The sequence below is a fragment of the Doryrhamphus excisus genome, linkage group LG1 (assembly GCF_037039965.1).
Source record: "Doryrhamphus excisus strain RoL-2023G ecotype Guam linkage group LG1, RoL_Dexc_Guam_v1.1, whole genome shotgun sequence".
Lineage (NCBI taxonomy): Eukaryota > Metazoa > Chordata > Actinopteri > Syngnathiformes > Syngnathidae > Doryrhamphus > Doryrhamphus excisus.
In genome coordinates, this window is record NC_136357.1 from 3,995,486 (window position 1) to 4,020,613 (window position 25,128).

Sequence of the window (25,128 nt, forward strand, 5' to 3'; positions counted from 1 at the left end):
GCCGTACTAAATAAAGTACCATGAATGAAAGTATTGACCTAAATACTCATGTTTTATGTTTTTGTCAGGACGGCTTGTCACTTGGTGCCACAGAAATGTGGCCTGTTAAATCTCATGTTGAATGTCGCTTACATGAAAGAAGAAGCAATGAGGATACAAGATGGCAAGTCTGGTGAAAATATTTTTGCTCCTGCATATGGCATGTATTTATGAAGTAAAGGGTTTGCTGCAATTTGAAACATCCCTGCAGCTTGAAAGTTTGGATCTTGTTATGCCGATCAGAATACAGCACACAAGATGAGGAGGAAAAAAAATACATTTTATTAATTGAATTATTGCATGCTGGATTTTCCAATAAAAGGGCACATGTAGTATGCACACATTACCTTCTCCAGTGACATGTGATGTAACGTAATATATGCTGTTTCCTCCGGTGTGTGTATGTGTGTGTGTGTGGGGGAGGGGTTATGTTTGGATTTGTGGTTCAAGTCTCAGTCTGCGTGCTTGCAAGTCTTGGACACAAGAAAATGGTCATTCCTCTGCGGTTGCATGGACTAGACCAGGGGTCTCAAACATGCGGCCCACGGGCCAAATGTGGCCCGCAGGACACTCGTTTGAGGCCCCCGCCTTGATATGAAAGTTTAATGTTAGTGCGGCCCGCGCAAGTTTGATATGGATGCTGTATGGTATCATGCACCCAGAAAAAATTATTACGTTTGATTAATGTTCATGTTAAAGGTTAAATAACTGTTAATAGTTATCCTCCCTATCCGTGTGGAAGTGGTAAGTTTTTGGCCCAGAAAAAATTATTACGTTTGATTAATGTTCATGTTAAAGGTTAAATAACTGTTAATAGTTATCCTCCCTATCCGTGTGGAAGTGGTAAGTTTTTGGCCCAGAAAAAATTATTACGTTTGATTAATGTTCATGTTAAAGGTTAAATAACTGTTAATAGTTATCCTCCCTATCCGTGTGGAAGTGGTAAGTTTTTGGCCCAGAAAAAATTATTACGTTTGATTAATGTTCATGTTAAAGGTTAAATAACTGTTAATAGTTATCCTCCCTATCCGTGTGGAAGTGGTAAGTTTTTGGCCCAGAAAAAATTATTACGTTTGATTAATGTTCATGTTAAAGGTTAAATAACTGTTAATAGTTATCCTCCCTATCCGTGTGAAAGTGGTAAGTTTTTGGCCCAGAAAAAATTATTACGTTTGATTAATGTTCATGTTAAAGGTTAAATAACTGTTAATAGTTATCCTCCCTATCCGTGTGGAAGTGGTAAGTTTTTGGCTATTTAAGTTTAAAGGAAATAACTCGAAGGCTACCGTTTAGGTCGCTAGCTTTCTAGTTTGCGAGTTAGCATGTGTCTCAAGACCCTGCAGTTGCGCAATATGTTGTAAATAAAAAAGTATAAATGTGACTATAGTCGTGTTTTGTCATGTCTACAGGGCTCTAATAATGCTTTGTTCATTTTAATCTGAAAAAAATAATTTGTCTACCCACCAACTATATGTGGTTTCTTCAGTTTTTATTATTTGCTGTTTTATTATTATTATTATATTTATTTATTTATTACTGATTGATTGATTTTCTTTATTCTTGATTTGTTTATTTATTTTTCATCTTATTTTGTGTAGAAAAATAAAAAGTAAGATATTTGAGAACAGTAGAATGTTTTATCAGAGCTTTTCTCATAGAAAATCGAAACCAAAGCAAAGTTTATTAATTTTTCTGTTTTTAATAAATGCGTTTTTTGGAAAACCTGATGTGGCCCAGTCTCGCCCAGACCCTAGCTCCAGTGGCCCCCAAGTAAATTGAGTTTGAGACCCCTGGACTAGACGGACTCAAAAGTCACATATACACACATGCACCCACACACACGGAACACCTAGAGGTGACTCCCTGTGGCAGTGTGCCCAGTGTGTCGCAGAAACCACACAGCGGTGCATTCCCAGACTCTGAGAATGAGACAAGATGAGTAAAGTGGAACACACACATCAATAGAAGGTGGTTGTATGTTTGTCTGATTGCGTTGGTGTGTTTTTCCGTGTCTGCACACAAGTACGGTCGGTGAGAAGCAAGGTCGCTTTTTATGAGATGGCATGTGAGTGTTTTTTTATGGTCACCATTTTACAGCTGTATCAATCGGTGTGTGTGATTGACTTTTTTTTTTTTGCATGAAAAAAAAAGCATCTGCGGGCTTAAATCCACAATAAACTTCATTTAATTTCCAGGTCTTTGGGATCTGGCAACTGTGAGTGAGTCAATATTGTCGCTTTTGTTCCTCCTCCAGCCTGCTGTTGAGGGCTCTGATAGATGGTGTCAGACATCCTAGCCCATATGCAGTATTGCCCCACGCTGAGGAAGCATACAGTACAGCATGGGAAGGGTGTAATCAGCTGTGTTTTGCCGACAATGGTAATTGGCTGGAACGTCCTCAGCATACAGAATGATCCATATAAAGAGTCAAGTCTGTCAAGTTTCTATAAATGTTTTGCGACTTTATTTATATTGCAAAACGGTGACCACATCCTGCGTTTGAGTCTGCAGGAGGTGAGATAGATAGATAGATAGATAGATAGATAGATAGATAGATAGATAGATAGATAGATAGATAGATAGATAGATAGATAGATAGATAGATAGATAGATAGATAGATAGATAGATAGATAGATAGATAGATAGATAGATAGATAGATAGATAGATAGATAGATAGATAGATAGATAGATAGATATTTGTACAAATAATTTAAATAATAAATTATTTATTATTTAAATTATTTTATTTTAAATATTTTAAATATTTTAAATATTTTAAATATTTTAAATATTTTAAATATTTTAAATATTTTAAATATTTTAAATAAATATTAAAATTATTTGTACAAATAATTTAAATAATAAATTATTGTACAAATAATTTAAATAATAAATTATTTGTACAAATAATTTCAATTTGTACAAACAATTTAAATAATTTTGAATTAATAATAATAATTTTAATAATTTTGAATAAATAATAAAAATTCTAAATTATGTCTTCGGGCGAGAGGCGGGGTACACCGTCAGACTGGTCGCCAGCCAATCACAGGGCACATATAGACAAACAACCATTCACACTCACATTCATACCTATAGACAATTTGGAGTCGCCAATTAACCTAGCATGTTTTTGGAATGTGGGAAGAAATCGGAGAAAACCCTCCCATGCACGGGGAGAACATGCAAACTCCACACAGAGATGGCCAAGGGTGGAATTGAACTCGGGTCTCGTAGCTGTGAGGTCTGCGTGCTAACCACTAGACCACCGTGCAGCGGTAATAATAATGTGGAGAATAAATATATGACATAAAATATGAACAACAATGTACAGCGTAAAAAAAACTAATAATTTAAAGTTTTGCGTGTGTTATGAATGCCGAGTTATGCTTCTGTGGATTTTGAGTGAAGTATCAATTAAGGATCACCATGTAAAAATAATAAGTTCTACAAGTTCTCGCTCATTGTTTGGATAAATGTGGATCTGTGTGCTTGTGTGACTGCATATTAACCATATTTGTGAACAAATTGGGGGATACATTGGACATACTGTAAGCCTACTGGATGATAACCAAGTCAGCAAATGCATCCCGATGCTTTAAACGACGCTTGGCAGAGACTTGAATTGAACTTCTATCAAGAATGGTGCAGCAGATAGAGATTGGGTGCGGTGTTTGACTAAGAAGTGATGAGCCAAGAGAGAATAAAGGCGCAGGATGCCACCATCTGTTAGCCACATGCATACCCCACAGCTGTCACATAAATCTCAGCCCGGCTCAGCAAAGGCTGCATTCCGCCAAGCAAAACATCCATTGGGTCTCTACTTCATCGGGCCCAGACCATGCATTCAATACATTCATAAGATTAATTGAGTTAAAATCACATGCAATGGGTCTTATAAAGACATTGCTGCAGGCTGGTTGATTTGTGACAAATGAAAGGGTGAAGGGGAGACCCGTTTTCTCCGGTAGGGAATGGTGACATAAAAGAATGTTATTACCAATATATCAGCATTTATGGTAATGGTAATGATAATGGTTTTATTTCATTTGAACATGCATCAGATTACAATTGAATGCATCACATAATCAGTTCACAGTTCCACATGTCCAAAAGGAGTAGGAAGAAGCACAGCTTATTAAATCCTACCCCTCAATTTGGTACTTTTACAATCAGTAACTGTTACATTTGTTCACTACCTGCTTTCCTAATATAGTTTAGGTTTATTTTTTTTTACTTTATTTTATTTTATATTTGTACTCATTCATCCAATTTTATTTTATTTTATTTTATACTTTTTTTCAAAGTATTTTGTACTTTTACAATCAGTAACTGTTACATTTGTTCACTTCCTGCTTTCCTATTTTATTTTATTTTATTTTATACTTTTTTTCAAAGTATTTTGTACTTTTACAATCAGTAACTGTTACATTTGTTCACTTCCTGCTTTCCTATTTTATTTTATACTTTTTTTTCAAAGTATTTTGTACTTTTACAATCAGTAACTGTTACATTTGTTCACTTCCTGCTTTCCTATTTTATTTTATACTTTTTTTTCAAAGTATTTTGTACTTTTACAATCAGTAACTGTTACATTTGTTCACTTCCTGCTTTCCGATTTTATTTTATTTTATTTTATTTTATTTTATTTTATTTTATTTTATTTTATTTTATTTTATTTTATTTTATTTTATTTTATTTTATTTTATTTTATTTTATTTTATTTTATTTTATTTTACTTTATTTTATTTTATTTTATTTATTCACATACCAAAGTACGAGGTGATATGACCATACAATGACATAATGGGTACCATAGTAACTGTCAATATAGTGATATATATTTATAGCATATCATGACTGGTTCATTTAAAGACTTGGTACGAACGTTACACAGTCAAAGCTATTTCACTCTAGCTCAGGGAATTATTGCTCCCAACTTTTGGCAATAAATGATGTTATAAAGTAGCGGTGCTAGGCTACAGTTGGTTTTGAAGTTGTTTATAAAAATGCTTCTGGTGTGGTCTTTTGGCCCTGCTCAGAACTGTACGTGTGAAAATAACCAACTAACAACAGAAACAAACAAATACGCACAGTTTCAGGTCACCGGGGTCAAAAGTCCATCTCAAGGATGGAAGGAATGGAGGCAGTACAGATGTGTCTTTGTAGTTTGAGTGTTGATTTGTCTTGCCCATATCTCATTAACATTACCCATCAATGCTATTGACTGCCTTGAAACACCTTGACTCTTTGTTGTTGAAAATAAGAGATATTAATTAGTCTGTGTTATTTTTTTTACATTAAAAATTAGAGGTGGTTCTTGGATTAAGTACCTAGACTGATATATAAGTTGAGTATTGGTGTAGTCTGATGTTACAGCCAAATTAACTCCTAAGTACACGGTAAAAAATACAGTAACAAAACACTAGGAATAAAAATCACAGAATCACATCCTTTAACATGCTCAAGGATATTGTGGTGATCTGGCAGTTATGTTTGGTTTATGTTTTCTGATTTCCGACTGTGAATGTGACAGTTCTGACTATGTATTAGATGGCGCCGTTTTCTGGTATTGTTGTGCAACGCCCAACTAAACTTTACAACACAATCTTTATCCTTGAGCTTACAGACCAAAAGTTTTCGGTTACTTACTTAACCACATTACTCAATGTTTGCCGAGCTTTTCTGTGTCTTGGCTACGTAAATACTTTTGGTTTTATTGGAACTTTAGATCAATTACAATCGTTGCTGGTAAAGAGTCAGTCACTGCTAATTTTAACTTCTCCCTTGAACCTGCTCTTTATGTGTACCGTTACTTGGATTAAGTACCTAGACTGATATATAAGTTGAGTATTGGTGTTGTCTGATGTTATAGCCAAATTAACTCCTAACTACACAGAAAAAATACAGTTACAAAACACTAAATAATGAATGAAACAGGAAAACAAAATCACAGAATCGCATCCTTTAACATGCTCAAGGATATTGTGGTGATCTGGCAGTTATGTTTGGTTTATATTTTCTGATTTCCGACTGTGAATGTGACAGATGGCTCAGTTTGCTGGTATTGTTTTGGCGTGGTTTCCTGTTTTGTTTTTGCAATAAATAGATTGTTGAGCGACCACCTGCTTGTCATCTGTGCAACGCCCAACTAAACTTTACAACACAATCTTTATCCTTGAGCTTACAGACCAAAAGTTTTCAGTTCCGTACTTAACCACATAACTCAATGTTTGTCGAGCTTTTCTGTGTCTTGGCTTCATAAATACTTTTGGTTTGATTTTATTGGAACTTTAGATCAATTACAATAGTTGCTGGTAAAGAGTCAGTCACTGCTAATTTTAACTCCTCCCTTGAACCTGCTCTTCATGTGTACCGTTATTTAATCCAAGGTGGTTCTTGGATTAAGTACCCAGACTGATATATAAATTAAGTATTGGTGTGGTCTGATGTTACAGCCAAATTAAAATACAGTAACAAAACACTAAATAATGAATGAAACAGGAATAAAAAATCACAGAATCACATCTTTTAACATGCTCAAGGATATTGTGGTGATCTGGCAGTTATGTTTGGTTTATGTTGTCTGATTTCCGACTGTGAATGTGACAGTCCCGACTATGCGCAAAGACATGTGAGTTTTCTGGTATTGTTTTGGCGTGGTTTCCTGTTTTGTTTTTGCAATAAAGAGATTTTTGAGCGACCACCTACTTGTCATCTGTGCAACGCCCAACTAAACTTTACAACGCAAACTTTATCCTCTCAACAAGTCCTTGAGCTTACAGACCAAAAGTTTTCAGTTACGTACTTAACCACATAACTCAATGTTTGTCGAGCTTTTCTGTGTCTTGGCTACATAAATACTTTTGGTTTGATTTTATTGGAACTTTAGATCAATTACAATCGTTGCTGGTAAAGAGTCAGTCACTGCTAATTTTAACTTCTCCCTTGAACCTGCTCTTCATGTGTACCGTTCAAGCACTGCGGGTAAACGGATCCGGGCCAATGAGAAAGCCCAGTCATTACATCACAGTCACGCAGAGTGGCAGATGGATGAGGAGGGGGGGGGGGGGGGAGTGTTCCAGGAAAAACATCAGAATGATTTCAACTAATATAATGTTAAATTATTCACACTGCAATTATCAGCAGGAATATTCTGAGAACAGCATCGAACCGCAAGGGCTGGCTGATGTAGACAGGGACAGTCTATGGTTACTTAAAAGGACTGCACTCGTCGTTCTGTCAAATAGCTGCACATTAACCATCAGTCCATCATCAGCATGCTTCCCTCATGAGGCTGCACGAGTGCAGCCAAGATCGCTGGCCACCTCCGTGAAGCCGAAAATATAGACGCACACTAATCTTTCATGTGTGTGTTTTCAAGTGTAACTGGTCTACTGGCTGGACCAGTGCTTTGCATAACCACTTGTGCATTTGTGTATGTGCCGCGCAGCTTTGCATCATTTGGTTGAACTGGCTTTGCAGCCAGTCACATGTTCAATCCCCACAGCTGCACGACAGAGACAGCTGCGACTTTCTGCATCGTATCCTCTGATTCCTTGGCCAAGTCCAACTAATCGCAACTGGATCAGTCTCTTTCCAATGTAATGATTACAAACATATTGAACGATTAAGAGGAATATCTAAAGAATTACTGAAAAAGGAATATGGTTAAGGTTTTACAGATCGGGGTTTGAACTAAATCTGCACAAATGCGTGCATCTTCTTTAGGTATTGTAGGGTTTAGAAGGTTTTACTAGTAGCAATGCTGCTTGTCAGCCAGATGTTTCGGTTCATGAAAAAAAATGCAATCGGAAACCTAAAAAAAAAAGAGAAAGAGACTTGTGGCTTCTATTAATCTGGAAATATTCCTTTTCTTCATCTGAATTAGATTATTGGTTTGAACTCGGTGTCCTTAGAGAGCAGGCGGTGCGTCACCAGCTCCCCAGATGGGCAAGGAGTGGTCATTGGGTTTGTCACTGGTACCACTCAGACCATATATTGGTTAGGCTTTGTTGCACCGATTTCATACAGCACAGCAAATGTGTTCATTCATTCATTCATTTTCTACCGCTTTTTCCTCGCGGGGGATGCTGGAGCCTATCCCAGCTGTCTTCGGGCGAGAGGCGGGGTACACCCTGGACTGGTGGCCAGCCAATCACAGGGCACATATAGACAAACAACCATTCACACTCACATTCATACCTATGGACAATTTGGAGTCGCCAATTAACCTAGCATGTTTTTGGAATGTGGGAGGAAACCGGAGTACCCGGAGACATCCCCCTCAGAGATAGGACATATGACTATTGCATAATAGTTAGTGGCAACAGTTCAGACACTGCATGTTCCCAATTCTACCTCTCGTGAAAAGGACCACTCTCTTTTTATTGGGCTGCTTTATCACTGTAAAAAGCACTATCACAACTGGATTCATAAGACAGGAATCCTACGATTTAGCATTTGTCTTTGATGAACGGAATCATAAATTTCCTTTGCAGATGCCCCTTGGAAACAAAAAAAAACAAAAAAAACCCAGCAAAAACGCTGTGGACATGGACAGGCTCAGTAACTGCAATGCTTCAGTCACGGTGGTGAACTACGAGGGACGGCCCCACTTTTTATGTTCGATACTGATTCTGCAACATTGTACTTCTACCGATACCGGCACCGGTCCCATTCCTTTTCTTATTTCTTGTTATAGTACTGATATAAAATTGATTTGTATGCATGTATTTTGCATAATAAAGGGGTTAAAAACCCCTATCCTGAAACTCAACGAAGCCAATTCAAGAAACAATACAAGCAGTTGATGTTTGCTAAATACAAGGATGAAGAGTCTCGAACCAGTCATGATGTGCTATATATATCACTATATTGACACTTACTATGGTACCCATTATGGCATTGGATGCTCATATCACCTCCTACTTCGGTATGGGACAAAAGAAAACAAATGAAAAAAAAAACTACGTATATAAGAAAGCAGGAAGTGAACAAATATAACTGTTACTGATTGTAAAAGTACCAGATGGAGGGGTAGGATTTAATAAGCTTTGCTTCTTCCTACTCCTTTTGGACATGTGGAACTGTGAACTGATTATGTGATGCATTCAATTGTAATCTGATGCATGTTTAAATGAAATAAAACCATTACCATTACCATTAACATTACCATTACAAAAACACAATGTTCAAAATGTCCAATATTCATTCATTCATTTTCTACTGCTTTTTCTCACAAGGGTGCTGGAGCCTATCCCAGCTGTCTTCGGGCGAGAGGCGGGGTACACTGGCCACCAGCCAATCACAGGGCACATATAGACAAACAAGCATTCACACTCACATTCATACCTATGGACAATTTGGAGTAATCGGCGGCATAAAAGATGGATCGGAGCAGGAGGGGATAGAAAAGAATAAAAAAGAAAACAGTGCAGGGTAATACAAAGTGATTTGGAGTCGCCAATTAACCTAGCATGTTTTTGGAATGTGGGAGTAAACCGCAGTACCCGGAGAAAACCCACGCATGCAAACTCCACACAGAGATTGCCGAGGGTAGAATTGAACCCTGGTCTCCTCGCTGTGAGGTCTGCACGCTAACCACTAGACTGCCGTGCCGCCCTGGCCAATATTCAAATAGACATAAAATGACCCACTGCTGCTGCTACAACCCTGCATTGTAGGTTGGTTAAAATGTTGTTTTGGTTATTATGTAGATCATTTAGCATAATATATTTCAGTATAAAGTACTTTTGACCTTGGTTTGCGGTATTTAATCTTTCTTTTGCAGTGAATAAACAATGGATGGATAGGTAATACTATGCAGTCTCGTCTCCACCGACGTATCCTACATCAGTAATGCTCACCTATTAGCAGATATCAGAGTAACATAATAATGCTTCCAATGTTCCAATTTTTTTACTCGCATTCTGCTGGGTGGCATGATGAGCACACCGAGTTACAGGAATACTTCACAAGCAGTGAGCATTTTACCACATTTAAAGTAACCGTTGTGCAATGACTATAGGGGACACTCCTTGCAGATACTTTTGGCAAAATGTTACAACAATAAACCCGACTTACAGTAAAAAACTTACTCGCATGCGTCACCTTCACAGACACTGACACTTGTCAGTATCTCCTGCGGTTGTATATTTACCTGGCTTGCATCTGGATGACCTCTGACCACAAGGAATACATCCCCGTGGGAGAGGGAAATGTGCCTGTTAGAGGCCAACTCGTGGGCGGCAGAGCGGTTTTATACACAGACTGGCATTATCTGCAACTTTTGCTCCACTCGGGGCCACTAAATATACCCTCAGAGGCCTTCCCAGGCTCCTCCAGGCTGAGGAGATGTGGCCACTGCTTGGGCCGTAGGCCAATGACATGGCTGCCGACCTCCACGGAAAGTATTTTTAAGGTCAATTACAGGGTATAGTCCTTTTTAAATGGCCGACTGGTGCTGAGGAGGCCTCATATTAAAGGTTTATGCGGCGAAGGAGCAGAGAAGTCTGCCATAGCTCACCCCGGTTCCTATTGTTACCACGCACCCGCTGGGACCGTGCACTGCACATCCTGATCAATACCGTTGTTGTTGCAGAATTGCTTGTATACTGATATACATTGGAAATCGCACGTTGAGAACGTATTAGTCTTTGGAATCTGCACTTTGTAGGGGTGTAAGAAAATATCGCGATACTTCACTCCATGATACTGCATCGATATTTAGAGGTTATCACATGGTTTGTCTGGTATCAGGCCAGGTATCATGCCCCCAAGTGTCAGTATCAGGCCGAGACCAAAGGGCTGATACTGACCCCTGCGGCGTACAAGGCTGAAGTGTGGACACGTTTTGGATTTCTACACAAAGCAGGGTGTGCAGAAATTGACAAAACCCATCCAGGGCTGATACTGGACATGGTTAAACTCTATATTTTATCAGTATCACTGCCCTGGGCTTTGACACAGTATCATTTCGGCCTTTTCCCGTATCATTCTTGGGCGGTTTCTAGGGTACAGGGCCAATTAACACTGTAGTATGTGATAATAAAAATTATCACATACTACAGTACTGTAGTATGTGATAATAAAAATTATCACATGCTACAGTATTAATTGGCCCTGTACCCTAAAAGTAGTACTGTGATATTGCAGGTATTTTGTTTTTCAAATTTATATCACTATTTTGTTAAATAATGGTTATTTCAAGCATCCTAAAAGTACTTTTTACTGATGTTAGTTACTTTGTTCCATAAAAATACTGTTCTGATGGTGGATAAGTCAGGGACTGTATACTCTGCATTTTTTCCACAGCTAATAGAATGAAACATTTGAGCAGGTTCTTGAGACGTAATTTGTTAATGGTAATGGTAATGGTTTTATTTCATTTGAACATGCATCAGATTACAATTGAATGCATCACATAATCAGTTCACAGTTCCACATGTCCAAAAGGAGTAGGAAGAAGCAAAGCTTATTAAATCCTACCCCTCCATCTGGTACTTTTACAATCAGTAACTGTTACATTTGTTCACTTCCTGCTTTCCGTAATACAGTTTAAGGTTTTGTTTGTTTTGTTTTGTTTTGTTTTGTTTTGTTTTGTTTTGTTTTGTTTTGTTTTGTTTTGTTTTGTTTTGTTTTGTTTTGTTTTGTTTTGTTTTGTTTTGTTGTTTTGGTTACGTTACGTTACGTTACGTTACGTTACGTTACGTTACGTTACGTTACGTTAGGTTATGTTACGTTAGGTTATGTTACGTTACGTTACGTTACGTTACGTTACGTTACGTTACGTTACGTTACGTTACGTTACGTTAGGTTAGGTTAGGTTAGGTTAGGTTACGTTACGTTATGTTACGTTAGGTTAGGTTACGTTAGGTTAGGTTACGTTAGGTTACGTTTGGTTACGTTTGGTTAGGTTACGTTGCGCTACGTTACGTTACGCTACGTTACGTTACGCTACGCTACGTTACGTTACGTTACGCTACGTTACGTCACGTTACGAAACGTAACGTAACGTAACGTAACGTAACGTTAGGTTACATTTTGTTTTGTTTTGTTTTGTTTTGTTTTGTTTTGTTTTGTTTTGTTTTGTTTGGTTTGGTTTGGTTTGGTTTGGTTTGGTTTGGTTTGGTTTGGTTTGGTTTGGTTTGGTTTGGTTTGGTTTTGTTTTGTTTTGTTTTGTTTTGTTTTGTTTTGTTTTGTTTTGTTTTGTTTTGTTTTGTTTTGTTTTGTTTTGTTTTGTTTTGTTTTGTTTTGTTTTGTTTTGTTTTGTTTTGTTTTGTGGTTTGGTTTGGTTTGGTTTGTTGTTTGGTTTGGTTTGGTTTTTGTTTTTTGGAATTTTTTAAATTTTGGAATTTTTTTCTCGTACCGAAGTACAAGGTGATATGACCATACAATGACATTATGTGTACCATGGTAACTGTCAATATAGTGACAGTATAGTATATTTGACTATACTATATTTGACTATATACTATAGTGACAGTATAGTATATTCAATTTGTTTTTATGGGTGTTTTTTTTTGTAAATTTAAAGCTGCATGTTAAAGCTTTATTTATCCAAATGCTACACTTTCAGTTTGTGATACAGCATAATATACTGTTTTAATCGAATAAAGATATGTTTAATAAGTGCATATTGCTGGTGTAATTCAGTTTTTCCAGGAAATAATCTTTAACTACATAAAAAATTTAAAAAATATCGCCTTGTTAACAGTATCGTGATATATCGTGATGTATTGTATCGTGATATGTTTCATATCGCCAGATTCTTGCCAATACACACCCCTAGTACTTAAGTGTGTAAAGACTACTCCCGGATTTTTCTCACATCCTTCACCCCGTGTAATTCTCCACGGTCTTAATGACGCAGACTAATAATGAGCAGTCATTTAGAACGTACATATTATCAGCCATTAAGAGGATTATCATAATTCCTAACACCTGTTTACACAAACACCACTCCGCATACACAACGGCCACACACGCGGACCGACACAGCTGCTGGATGAAATAAAACATACAGCAAGATGATTTTGGTGCCTTTCATGATTCATTCCAACATGACTCCAACTCACCATAAATACAGGCCTGTCAAACTGCTTCTGCCCCACAGAGAGGGAGGTGGATGGTACAGTAGACACCATTCACCTCTGTGTGTTTGGAAGGGGGCAGAAAAAAAGGTTGGATTTGGTGGCTTTGGTCTGGCTGAAGAGCCAAAGTGTTGATGGGACAAAAGGGGGGGTGGGGACGAGTTTGGAGGTTGACGGGGTTTTTGGGAGGGATGTTTTAGGAATTGAAAGGCCTATTTGTGCAGATGAGAGCTGTGTTTGCTTTGCTGTGGTTCCGCTGCAGTTCAATGGACGCTCTATCCACGCACGGCTATTTCTTCCTTAACACGCTAATAACACGGGATAATTACAAAAGAAGATGGACTGCGGCGACTACAGTGAACAGTCAGTTGGATACATTTAAATGTCATTATCATTAGGAATTCTGGCAGTCTCTTCAAATGACATCACCCTAACGTTCATCTTAATGTTGTCTTGCATTTTGAGCTAAATGTAGGTAATAGCTAATGTAGCTAATGTACCTAATGTAGGTATAATGGAAGTAACTAATTAACTCATTTTGTTCCAACTACACACATAAATAGGCTAAATCCAAAGTAAACCAGGCCATACCTTTTTATTTCGTCCCTACAGCTCAGAGTTTATGTTTCTGTATTTACATGTTCATAGTATTATTATCATAGTATTACTCTGTGTGGCACCAGCTTTACATGAATGTGTATTAGCACCACCTACAGGACTGGAGTGGAACTGTTGGATTGTGAATTTGAATGTGAAGCTCTTCAACCACTTTAAAGGCTGAGTATTGTTGGACTTTTTATTGAGGTTTGAAGTATTTTATTCCATCAGAAATGTTTTTTTTTTAATATTAATATTGGCTGTGGTTGGAGTTAGGTGCCCTGAGTTCGATTCCACCCTCGGCCATCTCTGTGTGGAGTTTACATGTTCTCCCCGTGCATGTGTTTGTTTTCTTTGGGGACTCCAGTTTCCTTTATTTATTTATTTATTAATTTTTTCCATTATTTTTTGTGCTATATATATCACTATACTGTCAATATATGTGCTATATATATCACTATATTGACAGTTACTATGGTACCCATTATGGCATTGTATGGTCATATCACCTTGTACTTCGGTACGGACAAAAAAATTAAAAATAGTAAAAAAAATAAAATAAATAAAATAAATAAAATAAATAAAATAAATAAAATAAATAAAATAAATAAAATAAATAAAATAAATAAATAAATAAAACCATATTAGGAAAGCAGGCAGTGAACAAATGTAACAGTTACTGATTGTAAAAGTACCAGATGGAGGGGTAGGATTTAATAAGCTTTGCTTCTTCCTACTCCTTTTGGACATGTGGAACTGTGAACTGATTATGTGATGCATTCAATTGTAATCTGATGCATGTTCAAATGAAATAAAACCATTCTGTCCCATTCTGACGTGGAAACGAAAAGTTGGGTGTGGATTTTGAGGAATTTAGCTCTTATTGGTTGTTTTCAGCGCATAAACAACAAACTAACATGATTAACACATCAGCTGTTTAAGTTTTAAAATAGATATTTAAATGTATAGATTATGTGGATGAAACTACTACACGTCATCTAAATCAAAGATACGGTGGTACACCCCACAGATTGCTGCCCACTTCATGACAAACCCAAAAACCCGGTATTTACGTTATTGTGCAACATATCATAAAATAAAACGTGTCCGCAATAACATTTTCATGAACATGATCCATTGCAGGAACTCTACCCCTGTCACTGATCCAGTATTGTCAGAGAGACAGAACCTGTTAAGTGGATTAATTATCATCCAGCACAGTGTTTAATACTCAAGAGTTAGTGTTTTTGCTTTCAATGACATACTTTTCACAGCTGGCTGCCATTTTCAGTGCCACAGCAAACCCCCCCACCCCCCACCCCCCACCCCCGGGGCGTTGGATGCCATGAAAGCTAACCCAATCCGTTTCAAGCACTGAGCTTTACTGTATACAATTTAGATTTTAAATACGCAACATTTAGCCTGTAAGTCTCATCCCAAACAAATCCAGTATGACATTTTTTTCCCATGAAGCTACTGGCATTCAATTACTTACTTTTTCCAAAAAGTCGATCATCCTAGCCTTACTTGGGTGATTCCCGCAGAGTTACCTTTGCAAGGATGAAGAGTCTTGAACCAGTCATGATGTGCTATATATATCACTATATTGACACTTACTATGGTACCCATTATGTCATTGTGTGGTCATATTACTTCGTACTTCGGTATCTGACAAAAATGTAAAAAAAACACACAACCAAAAAAACTAAAAAATTTTTTAACTATATTAGGAAAGCAGGAAGTGAACAAATGTAACAGTTACTGATTGTAAAAGTACCAGATTCCTACTACTATTCCTACTCCTTTTGGACATGTGGAACTGTGAACTGATTATGTGATGCATTCAATTGTAATCTGATCCATGTTCAAATGAAATAAAACCATTACCATTACTCTTGACTTTTACTTATATGGAACTGGACTAACTGGATTAATCTAGACTAAACGTCTCACTTATAACTCCCAGTCTTGGTGTTCCTGGGAATATCATCACTCCTGGTCCACATGGATGGGCGAGTACACATCGCCAAGTTGCTAAGTCTACACTGGATAAGGTGCCTCGTGTTTGCCCAGAGAGGCGAGCATATGTTCGTGGCTGCTGGGCTCGGAAAGGAATACCAGTGTGTGATTGGTTCATCACTGGTAATTGGAAGTGGGAAATTCCTAGAACTCAATATATATATATATATATATCAGTATGTTAGTTACTTAAAATTTTATTTTGAGTCAATTCATTGATTCAGTTTTTATGACTAGCCCTAACTCGGAGTTAAAGATGCGTTGGTGTTGGCGGTAAAGGGGAAACCTTTCATTTCATTGGTGAAGTGTGTCTGCATCTTGACCTGGAATGACTCAATGACACAAAAATCCGACTCAAATCCGCACAAATGAATAACCGATAAGTGTACCGACTGGAATGACACACTGACAATATAAGTTGTTTGAACCCATCCAGTAGTTTGTACCCTCATTCTTTAAAAGATTTTGGATTTGGGGTTCAACATTTACAATAAAAATCCTCTTTATACTCACTATTGTGCGTTCACGACGAAGGCAGCTAACAAGCTAAATCGTCAACGAGTGTTGCGGTTGCTTACAGAGTTGACACACTCAAACCCAACAAACAGCTATAAATGCAGGGGTGGGACTGTCTGCATGTGTGTGTGGGGCCCAGGTTGGGGGTTCCGGGGGCAGTGGGATGGGGGGGGTAAGGGGTCTAGGCCTACATTTGAGATTGGTGTCTTTCCAGTCCTGATTTATCCATGGTACATTATACAGTATTTTTGAGTGGTATCATTTAATCTGGTCCTTTTTGTCATTGTATTTTGATATGATGAGAAATGCAAACTTGGTGCGTAATTACCATTAGCAATTACCATTCCAGAACAGCATGTGGAATTGTACTTATACCCGCTCTCTTTTCAGACTGGATGCCATTTACTTTTACTAGATTTTTAAGGTAGAAGCAAAAAAAAAAATAAAAAATTCAAATAATGAAAGCTGTCACTGCATACATGCTGCAGTACAGTAGCGTATGTGTTCTGCTATAAACCGACTGCTGAAAATAAATTATGACTTGCTCTTTAAAAAGACACCCTGCCACTCCCCCAATATAACCCAGTTATAGTAATCTTAGCTTCGAAAACAAAAGTCACAAAGCTTCATTATTCCCAAAACAGAACAGCCTTACCGAAACGTTGCATTAAAGTTTTTCTGCCAAAACTTCACTCCTCTCGAGAATCTGTACTTCACTTCAGTCGGACAAAGTCCGCCTGAGTATTCAGTTTTCAAACATTGGCTTTCCGATGTTGGATTGATTTGTGTATTATCTGTCACTAAATATCCACATTAAAGTCACATGACACCACAAAATACTCTTGTTTTTTCATACTTTAATTTTGATGAAGTCAACTTAAGATTGGTTTGTTTGCCCCTTTTTTTTGTCATCCATAACCATGCACGTTCCAACTGTGTCAACCCTAACCCCCTTTCACAACCTACAATGAAGGCAGCCCGTAACCTTAAGTACTGCTTTGTGGAACTGTGTAAATTTGACACCATTATGCCACAGAGAGTGTGTGTAGGTGTTAATGCTAGAGTGGGGGAACGCCAGAGATCTGTAATCCTTGCATGACTCGTCCGCTACTGCAAAACGTTTCCTTTATACATCTTGTCTGGGCTTTTTTTTTTTTTTTTTGGATGATTTGAAACGTTTTACCGCCACCGTTCTTTTAATGCGGTTACTATTATACTGTAGAGATGATAGTAGAGAGTTGGCAGAGTTGTTCAGAAGCAACACAGAAGAGTGAAGTGATGAGATCGAGAGCTTGGTGAAGTCGGTGACTGGTAACTTGCTTGTTGGACTAGCTTGCTTGTTAAGTAAATTTTTATCTATTCAGCCTCACAGTTATGATCTTTAGGTTGTAGCCGAATAATAATGTGTTACGTTGACATACCGAACAAACAAACAAACAAACAAAACTTCTTCTTCATGATGCATTCATTGACTGATACACCGGAAGATACGGTACTTGTGGCGACATTGTTGTGAGACACCGTAGTGAATTTGCTTTCAAATTGTCTGTAAGATCAAACCAAGTTCATCTTATGTTGTGGACGAGACCATGACCCAACTGGGAATGACCTTCTTAAAGCAACAATGTAGCATTTCTCTCTAGTTGCCAACATCGTCCTTAGAGACTAATTTACCAGTTTATATTTTAACGCTTCTCGAGTTTTTTTTGTCACCAGGGCCTGTTCTTTTAATGTGGTTGGCAATGTTGTTCAGAAGCAACACAGAAGAGTGAAGTGATGAGATCGAGAGCTTGGTGAATTTAGTGACTGGTAACTTGCTTGTTGGACTAGCTTGCTTGTTATGTTAATTTTGTCTATTCAGCCTCACAGTTATGATCTTTAGGTTGTTGTGTAGCCGAATAATAATGTGTTACGTTTACATACCGAACAAACAAACAAACAAAACTTCTTCTTCATGATGCATTCATTGACTGATACGACTTCTACACCGGAAGATACAGTACTTGTGGCGACATTGTTGTGAGACACGGTCATGATGTTGCGTTCAATTGTCTGTAAGATCAAACCAAGTTCATCTTATGTTGTGGACGAGACCATGACCTAACTGGGAATGTGCATTTCTCTGTAGTTGCCAACATCGCCCTTAGAGACTAATTTACCAGTTTATATTTTAACACTTTTCAAGTTTTTTTTGTCACCATGGCCTGGTTTTAAAACCTCCAGACTTGGTAGAGCATGGTTTGTGTGTAATGCAACTGGGGAGAGGTTGCAGAGACATGAGTGTGCCCAGCCCGTCATAATTACCGTAATGACAGTAAACAGCAACAGGTCTAGTTTCCCTGTCTGTCAAGGAGAGAGAGTTCTATTAGGTTTGGAGAAAAGGGGATGAGATTTAGGGGTCCGGTTCAATGATGCTAATATTTTTAAGTATGAGGGATTTCTAGACACACCAACACACTGAGACCGACACTTTTGGAAGTGATGATCTTTGCAGACTTAATTGGAGAAGTCAAAACAACCCCCCTGGTCCATAATATGTCTGTACTGGCTGTAACTGTCAAACTGATCAACCGCTTTTTTGCTCCGTGTGTTCCTGCGAACGCGTCTGTGATTTTTTTTTCCGTCTGTCCGAATAGTCTGCTGAAGTGAATCTCCACCGACTCGCACTCTTCACTTGATCGAAATTTAATTCTACCCCCGTCTGTTTTTCTTCTTTATACTCATTTAATAGCCCCTTTCCACCCCAATGACACAGACACATGCGCACCATCCGTGATGGTGTATTTTTTTTTGTTTTTTTTTGTTTTTTTTCGAGCTCTTCAGCATTAAGGTCGGGACACTTGTGAAGTGCATGCATGTAAACTTTCAAAACAAGAGTTTGTGTGCCATCTTTCTGTACCCACTTTTAGTGTGCACTGCACAGTGCTGGCTGGTGTCAGGCTGGGAGGTTTTCTTTGGCAGTCTGCTCCCCTCTTTGGCCGGGACGGGGCGCGTGCTACTGGCTGGGAGTTTTAGAGGGGAAGCGAAGAGTGGGAAGGAGGGAGGGCGGATAAGTCTTTGGAGGGGAGGGAGACTGGAAGGGGTTGGAGGCGTGGTCTCCAGCTGGTAATGAAGTCTTCTCTTTTCATCCTCAGAAGGCAGATTGTTAGCGGACGGACGGGGGCCCGGGGTCTGCGTGGCTGCTCTTCTTTCTGCCGAGTGACGCTCAGCTGAGCGCCGCCTGTACGCCTCAGCGTCGCCTGCATGTCTCAGCGCCCGTCTCCGCGGCTGAGAAGTAATAACCAGAGACAGAGACGCCTCTAGTCATGTGGCTTTTCCCTCGTACCGACTCCTCATCGTAACTCTTGAGGTAAGAATTCAGACTCCTCCTGCTGCTTCTCCTCTCACTACTCTCGTACTGTCTGTGTTGATTGTTGTGGTTGGGGGGGGCGTCATGTGGGCTGTCCTTTTCCAGGACCTCCCACTTTTTATGGGCATGCATGTGATTCCACTATTGACATTGTGTTATACCTTTGGTGTACACCAGCGAAGATGAGCTATAACTGGAATACCGACAGGATTGATACTCACTTAAAGTGAATGGAATATCTGGGAATTGGGCCATGCGGTGCAGTCTCTCCGCTCTTGTGTGTGGGTATGTGTGTTTACATGGTGCACTAGTGATTTATCTTAGGGCTGATAAATGCAACAAAGCTCTTTGAGGCTCTTTTCTGTAAATAAAAGAGACCGGCGACAATTTGTACTTCTCCACATCCCGGCGACACAAAGCTTTGAAGTGATTTCCGTGGATCTGTAATCTTCCCGTAGTGCAATTCAGATCCGGAACTGTGACAAAACCCACATTCTCCTGGAAATCCATCCATCTGTAGGCTTTCACTCAACTTTCTTCCTGCTCCTTTTTCACTATTTGCGTTTGCACCCCGAAATCTCCCAATGAGACCTTGACCTTCCATCAACACCTCGTCTATTCCCATTGACAAAATTCCACTTTTAAACTTCACGGGTCTTTTCGATACATATCCTGGAAAAAAAGAATGTTAAGTGACTTTCCATTAGTTTCTGCTGCGCCATGAGAATGATGGTTTCCCTGATGAATCGTATACAGGAGCTTGGCTTAATTGAAAAAACACAAGCGTGATCTGCCATGGAGGAGACGGTCCTTGTGTCACTGCTGAATGTACTTTCCAGAACTGGCAAGGGGGAGAAAGAAAAAAAAAGCACTGAGCTTTACTGTATACAATTTAGATTTTAAATATGCAACATTTTAGCCTGTAAGTCTCATCCCAAACACATACAGTATGACATTTTTTCCCAATTCAATAACTTACTTTTTCCAAAAAGTCGATCATCCTAGCCTTACTTGGGTGATTCCCGCAGAGTTACCTTTGCAAGGATGAAGAGTCTTGAACCAGTCATGATGTGCTATATATATCACTATATTGACACTTACTATGGTACCCATTATGGCATTGGATGCTCATATCACCTCGTACTTCGGTACGTGACAAAAACAAACAAACAAACAAAAAACAAAAAAAATCCTTAAACTATAATAGGAAAGCAGGAAGTGAACAAATGTAACAGTTACTGATTGTAAAAGTATTGTCATTGGATGGTCATATCACCTCCTACTTTGCTACATGACAAAAATAAAAATAAAAATAAAAATAAAAATAAAAATAAAAATAAAAATAAAAATAAAAATAAAAATAAAAATAAAAATAAAAATAAAAATAAAAATAAAAATAAAAATAAAAATAGGAAAGCAGGAAGTGAACAAATTTAACAGTTACTGATTGTAACAGTATTGTCATTGGATGGTCATATCACCTCCTACTTTGGTACATGACAAAAATAATAAAAATAAAAATAAAAATAAAAATAAAAATAAAAATAAAAATAAAAATAAAAATAAAAATAAAAATAAAAATAAAAATAAAAATAAAAATAAAAATAAAAATAGGAAAGCAGGAAGTGAACAAATGTAACAGTTACTACGCTATATATATCACTATATTGACACTTACTATGGTACCCATTTATGTCATTGGATGCTCATATCACCTCCTACTTCGGTATGGGACAAAAGAGAACAAATGAAAAAAAAACTATATAAGAAAGCAGGAAGTGAACAAATATAACAGTTACTGATTGTAAAAGTACCAGATGGAAGGGTAGCATTTAATAAGCTTTGCTTCTTCCTACTCCTTTTGGACATGTGGAACTATGAACTGATTATGTGATGCATTCAATTGTAATCTGATGCATGTTCAAATTAAATAAAACCTTTATACCTTTAAATAAAACCAGAACTGGCAAGGGGGGTAAAAAAAGAGAGGAAAATACACAACAAGCAGGTAGAAAATGATATCAAAAATACAAGTCAAGTGTGTTTCTCCACTCTTGTTATACGTACTTGTGAGACTGGATGGTAGAAAGTAGACCATCATGAAACTGTTTCCTGATCATTAAGCCTCAAAGAGCAATAGAAGCTGCTTGATTGCGGTCCAGTAAACAGCAGATTCACACTCATCAGGCACTCATCATAATATTTAACCATCGGACCGCAGTGTGACTTATCATACCGTCATGGAATCTGTAACAGAATCAATACAGTATCGTATCTATAAAAGAAGAGCGGGCATTTTTAGCATATTTCTGACGCTGCTAGCCCCCCCTGCTGTCTTTCCTGATGTTTATATCCAAGTCTCATCTGGTGATGATTGAGATCCCGTCACTGCTTCAAATGGCACATTTGTCGCACACATGTTTGCCAGCATCATCTGTTGCCAGGGTTTACTGGGCTGCAGGAGAAAGCATCTCTCTTGTTGACTTCCTCTCCAGGTGGCGGAGTTGTTTGCGAGGGCACCCATCACCCCTGACCCCGATACCACCCCTCGCTGTCTAACAGTGCCTGTTAATGCAACCGTAGACCCACTTAGGGCTGCGCCGCTACCATTTTTTTCCACTACTTGTGAGTGATTATGCGGCAAGAATTTGACTTTTGCAACATCGGGTTTTTGGTGATTCATCTGTAGTGATATCCACTGGGATTCTCAGACGGGAAGACCGATGGGTCAGATGATTCACTTGATCCTAATAGTCGTCAAAAACCACAGAACCCCTGGAGATCATTCTGTTTATGTCCAATGTAGCCATTCCGGTATATAAAAAATGATCCCCATATTACTGATACGACTTCCACACCGGAAGATACAGTACAGAGAAGAGTGAAGTGATGAGATCGAGAGCTTGGTGAATTTAGTGACTGGTAACTTGCTTGTTGGACTAGATTGCTTGTTATGTTAATTTTGCTGTACTACTATAACACTTTTTTTACGCTATTAAAGGGATATTTTAAAATTGTATGACATCACCATCATCAGTGTAGCGCATCAATGTTGACTTACCTGCCACTCCGTCTGTTGAGTTGAGTTCTGGTTTCTACTGAATGAAGATAGAGTCTTAATAAAATAAACCATTTCATTGAACAAGCGAGTGGTCGAGTGGTTAGCGCGCAGACCTCACAGCTAGGAGACCAGGGTTCAATTCCACCCTCGGCCATCTCTGTGTGGAGTTTGCATGTTCCCCCCGTGCATGCGTGGGTTTTCTCCGGGTACTCCGGTTTCCTCCCACATTCCAGGCTAGGTTAATTAGCGACTCCAAATTGTCCATAGGTATGAATGTGAGTGTGAATGGTTGTTTGTCTATATGTGCCCTGTGATTGGCTGGCTGACGACCAGTCCAGGGTGTACCCCGCCTCTCGCCCAAAGACAGCTGGGATAGGCTCCAGCACCCCCCGCGACCCTTGTGAGGAAAAGCGGTAGAAAATGAATGAATTAATGAATTTCATTGAACAAATGCTCATGGGTCAGTAGGTAGAGCAGGTCGCCCAGAAACCATCACTACTTTAGTGTCCTTGAGCAAAACACTTCACCCACTCTTCCACTTTGGTGTATAAATGGCAATGAATGTGTAGCGATGGTCGAAGAGGCCCGTGAACTGGCAGCCACATTTCTGTCAGAACAGCTGAGTCTACGGATATAGATTACCATCACCAGTGTGTGTTACTGTGGAGGGAATGATTAATGGATTTCACTGTTCTTGAAAGATGTCGTATAAATCAAATCTATTATTATTATTAATATAAGTTTTAAAGTCAATGTTTTTGATAGTGTTTAGGCAAGTCAAGAAGGCTTTGCTGGCCCTGACTGCTCACCACATCCTGATAGTTGCTCCTGGGTTACCACAGTTTGATGGAGAACTCTGTAAATGTATCGCAGTACAGGCAGTATTGCTTTGGATGGTGTCATGGCTACATATAATATTTTTCCTGTACATTTTATGACACTTTTTATGTTATTTTCCATATGAGGCAAGAAATAAGCAGCATGATAGATGACTATAGTATGTTTGGACTCCAGTTCTATTGCATACCCGATACACACATTCAAATCATGTGTTTTGAGTTACAAAAAATACTGACCATATGTTTCTAAATTGTAATATTTGACTTTGAAATGTCTTTGGTGAACTTGGATTATTACTTTTGTACATTTGTACATTCTATGAAGTAATACTGGCTTCTCCTGCTCTGTGGTGGACACCTGATTTGCCCTCACCTGGAATTGTGCCTGCGTGATATTGGAAGATATTTTCAAAGCTGAGCACACACTTGTGCAGTGCTGATGTAAAACATATGACTCAGTAACTAGAGGGAATCTATCAGCTTTCCCACCCCCTCCCCACCCCCACTCCCTATCTGTGTCCACTCCTTCAAACACATTCAGCATATTTTCCGTCCGACTAAACGTCTCGCACCCTTTCAGTCTAAAGGGTGTCCTGAGACTTGCACACATATTCCGTCACTAGAGCAAACAGATGTGTGGAAATATGTGTGTGTATTTTTGTGTGTTGCTTTGCATCCTTGATTAGGAATTCAGATATTTTTGTCATATTTTTGTCACAATATCGGCAATATCTGTTCCAGCAACCAATCCGAAGCAGAACATTCGCTTTGCTGCTGTGCTCCTTCTACGGGTTTAATGCAGACCCAGCAGCTCTGATTGATTCTGACAGTGACAACAAGAACAGGCTGCTTGCAAAGTCTTTAGGAGGACCTCCCCCTGAAACCACATTGAAACATCACATTTTGCCAAATAAAACAATGGAACACTTTCACCCCCTCAAAACAGTCTTAATTTTTTTTTTTTTATGAATATATATTTTCGAGAAGAGTTACCAGCACACGTGCACACATTTCATGGTTGCGTTCATGGCTTTTTATGCTTTTAGGTGATCGGATCTTTTTTTTTTTTTTTTTGAGGGGGGGGGGGCAGTAAATTATAGGTCATGCTTGGCCAGGGTCCTTGAGCTAAAACAGTTTCAGAGTTGCTTTCCCTTTTCAAACCTTCCGCCACATTCCTACTCTTCCCCTCTCACTCCAGATGTGGCACTGTTAGGACACATTTGTTTGGGGCGGAGTCTGACGTCATGATCTGTTTAAAGGGGGAAACCTTGACAGCTGACTGGGAAGGAGTGTGTGCGGCAGTCGCACTTCAAAGGTAAAATGTCCCGGACTCCTGACAGCCATCCATACAGCTGGAATCTGTGTCATGGACATATTCATCATATTCATCTAAGTGGGGGTAGTTCTTTTGGTAATGGTAATGGTAATGGTTTTATTTCATTTGAACATGCATCAGATTACAATTGAATGCATCACATAATCAGTTCACAGTTCCACATGTCCAAAAGGAGTAGGAAGAAGCAAAGCTTATTAAATCCTACCCCTCCATCTGGTACTTTTACAATCAGTAACTGTTACATTTGTTCACTTCCTGCTTTCATAATATAATTTT

The 25,128-nt window shown here is 38.6% G+C and overlaps 1 protein-coding gene across 1 annotated transcript in view; it reads left to right on the top strand.

Moving 5' to 3' along the window:
- znf469 (zinc finger protein 469) overlaps positions 1 to 25,128 on the top strand; it is a 236,608-nt gene that overhangs the window by 160,719 nt on the left and 50,761 nt on the right. Inside the window, exon 5 of the mRNA XM_078794867.1 lies at positions 19,402 to 19,616. The gene's annotated coding sequence lies outside the window, so the exon portion shown is untranslated. The remainder of the gene's footprint in view (positions 1 to 19,401; positions 19,617 to 25,128) is intronic.